At 40.2% G+C, this 3,717-nt stretch overlaps 1 non-coding gene across 1 annotated transcript; it reads left to right on the top strand.

Annotated features, from left to right (window-relative positions):
• The first annotated feature begins 3,259 nt into the window (after positions 1–3,259).
• TRNAA-AGC lies at positions 3,260–3,331 on the top strand. The gene has a single exon. It is a non-coding gene; the product is annotated as a tRNA-Ala (tRNA).
• Positions 3,332–3,717: the final 386 nt, after the last annotated feature.

Here is a 3,717-nt window from a genome sequence, read left to right as displayed (position 1 = left end):
GCCACTGCACTCCAGCCTGGGAGACAGAGTGAGACTGTCTCAAAAAATAATTTTTTTAAAATAAAACAAGAAAATAAACTAGGAAACTTCAGTTATTAATCTGTGAGTTTTATGTTTTGCACATGGAAATCATTCTCTTTGTTTACATCCACATACTGTGTATGTCTTGTTTAATTTCTGGAAGTAGTATGTTAATACAATTTTTTTTTTAAGAGTCAAGGTCTTATGCTGTTCCCCAGGCTGGTGTGCAGTGGTACAATCATAGCTCACTGCAGCCTTGAACTCCTGAGCTCAAGCAATCTTTTCACTGCGCTGTTTATTTATTTGTTTTGTGTAGAGATGGGGTCTCACTATGTTGCCCAGGCTCGTCCTGAACTCCCGTCCTCAAGCAGGATATCCTCCTGCCTCAGCCTCCCAAAGTTCTGCGATTACAGGTATGAGCCACTACACCCAGCCTTATTAATATAAATGTAATAATATTATGTCTTTGTGTTAGCACTGGTATGAAACCCCCCAAATGGTGTTAGATCCAGAGTCATTTGTCTTTGACATTTCTTAGGAAATGTTTCTCCTTTCTGTCGATGAATGGGTTCCTACGGATAGCTTGTTCATTCTTTCTTTAATTTTGGTTAAAGCATTTCCAAAAGTGGGAGGATACATCTCCTTTCTTTAACTTCTGGTGGAAGGGTGTGGAATTTATAAAATTTTTGAGGGAAGAATGCATAAATGTAGGGGCAGAGTATTTATATTAACATTACCTTGTTTTCTTCTGTGGGATATTTAGAAACTATTTTTTTTTTCTGGAAGTAGTGATGGCATCAAGGCTTAAGGTAGGAAAGAAGTAAAGAGAATGATTGTGTAGTTGTTATGTGAATGTTTAGTTGAATGCTGCTATTTTTAATTAAGATGTTTAAATTAAATGAAGTTATTTTTATTTTTTCCTTTTTTTTTTTTTTTTGATACGTAGTCTCGCTCTGTCGCCAGGCTGGACTGCAGTGGTGCGATCTCGGCTTACCACAACCTCCGCCTCCTGGGTTCAAGTGATTTTCCTGCTTCAGCCTCCCGAGTAGCTGGGACTACAGGAATGCGCCACCATGCCCAGCTAATTTTTGTATTTTTAGTAGAGATGGGGTTTCACCACGTTGGCCAGGATGGTCTTGATCTCTTGACCTTGCGATCCACCTGCCTCGGCCTCCCAAGGTGCTAGGATTACAGGCATGAGCCACCATGCCTGGCCTGAAGTTATTTTTCTATACAGTTCTTAGAGGAAGTGTTTGGGTCACCTACATAGGCATGTAGTTCTCGACACTGGTTACTAGAGAATTTATAGAGGATGTTCATATATTCAACAAGCATTTGTTGAATACCTACTATGTGCTAGCCATGGAAATATAGGATTGAAAAAAACAGACAAAAATCCCTAATCTGTTTTATAATCTAGGGAGGACAATCAGACAGTAAACAAAATAAGCAAAATATATACTAATCATGTGGTGGTAAGTTCTATAGAGCAAAAACAAGTTTAAAGAAGGAGGTTGGGGGGGTCTTGAGATGCATAGGTTTTGCAGTTATAAATGAGGTGGTTAGGGGATCATTTGCTGAAAAATGAACACTGGGCAAAAACCTGAAGGATGTTAAAGGAATAAGATACATGGAATCTAGATGAAAATTTTTTGGATAAAGGAAAGAGCAATTGCTAAATCCCTGAGGTGAGAGTGGGCTGTTCATAAAACAGCAAAGCACTGGCCAGGGTAGCTGGAACTGAGTCATTGAGAGCGGAAGATGGAAAATGGGGAATAGTTGGTGTAGGACCCAGTTGTAAGGATATTGACTTTTTTTTTTGCAAGACATAGTCTTGCTCTGTCGCCCAGGCTAGAGTGCAGTGGCGTGATCTTGGCTCACTGCAACCTCTGCCTCCCGGGTTCAAGCAATTCTCCTGCCTCAGCCTCCCAAGTAGCTGGGACTACAGGCGCCCGCCACTATGCCCAGTTAATTTTTGTATTTTTAGTAGAGATGGAGTTTTGCCATGTTAGCCAGGTTGGTCTTGAACTCCTGACCTCAAGTGATCCACCCGTCTCAGCCTCCCAAAGTGCTGGGATTACAGGCGTGAGCCACCATGCCCAGCCTAGGATATTGACTTTTATTTTGAATAAGAATGCCACTGGAGGCCGGACATGGTGGCTCACGCCTGTAATCCCAGCACTTTGGGAGGCTGAGGCGGGTGGATCACGAGGTCGGGAGATGGAGACCATCCTGGCCAACATGGTGAAACCCCGTCTCTACCAAAAAAAAAAAAAGGATGCCACTGGAGAGCTTTGAGGAAAGGATCAGTCTGGCTACTGAGTTGAGAATTAATCATAGAGGGCAAAGGCAAAAGAGGTGAGGTTAGTTAGGAGCCTTTACAACAACCCAGATGAGAGATGGGAGGTTTTAGCTAGGGCGATGGAGATGTTGAGGAAGTAGCTGGACTTGGGATTGTGACAATGGACAGCGGGAAAAGCAGGTTTTGTGGGGAAGATTGCATTTGTCCCTTCAACTTCAGTTATGTAGATTACCCATATGCCACACAACTGCAACTTTGTAACAGCCAATTTTTAGCTTCTTCCTTATCTAAGCCATCCTGTAGGCCATAGGAATTAAAACTAGGTTGGATCAAGGAAAAGTGAATGCAAGATCCATACAAAACTATTTGGATATTTGCCTTTGTATTTTATTGTTTTGAAATTATTTTTAATGCTTCAATAAACTCTTAATAGAACTACAAGCAATATAACTATTTCTTCTGCTTTGTTAGAAATGTTTTCGTAATCATGTTAATTATATTACTTTTAACTATATAAGGCTTGTGTCTCTTTTTTATAAATTGATGTTTATATCCTTTGTAAGATAAATATAAAGCCTTTTTGTTCATATGAGGATGTGCTGTAAGATTGCAGGGAGTATAAAAATTGGCAGTGGAGTAGATGACTTGTATTATTAGTCTGATCTTAATGTTGTAACATACTGATCATGCAAAATATATAATTTGTTTTTGCTATTTAATACGTGTTAGGACTATAACAGACTAGAGAAAATGACATAAGGTACAAGAAAGCAAGTAAATTACTATCTAATAAAAGTACTTAATTCTAATACTAGCAGAGTTCTGTCTAGAAAATAAATTAACTTTCTCTATGCTTTTTTTGTCTCAATTTTCCAATAATTTCCCTCAACTCTGATATGTGTCTGTTGAATAATATTTCTGATGTTAAGAATTAAAGGGGATGTAGCTCAGTGGTAGAGTGCATGCTTAGCATGCATGGGGCCCTGGGTTCAATCCCCAGCACCTCCACAACGGTTTTCTTTCTGGACACGGTGGCTCACACCTGTAATCTCGGCATTTTGGGAAGCTGAGGTGGGCAGATCACTAGAGGTCAGGAGTTTGAGACTAGCGTGGCCAACATGGTGAAACCCTGTTTCTACTAAAAATATAAAATAATTAGCTGGTCACAGTGGCACACACCTGTAATCTCAGCTACTCAGGAGGCTGAGGCACGACAATCGCTTGAACCAGGAAGGCGGGGGTTGCAGTGAGGTGAGATCATGCCACCGCACTCCAGCCTGGGTGACAGTGCAAGAAAAGAACAAATAATATTGTTTATTTTCATATGGGATTTGAAATCTGAATCTAATAATTCTTGGTATTGTTACTAATTCCCTTGCACCACTGAACAATTT

The sequence above is a fragment of the Theropithecus gelada genome, chromosome 1, assembly GCF_003255815.1.
Source record: "Theropithecus gelada isolate Dixy chromosome 1, Tgel_1.0, whole genome shotgun sequence".
Lineage (NCBI taxonomy): Eukaryota > Metazoa > Chordata > Mammalia > Primates > Cercopithecidae > Theropithecus > Theropithecus gelada.
Note: the sequence above shows the minus strand (reverse complement) of the source record. Positions and strands in the feature narration are given on the sequence as shown.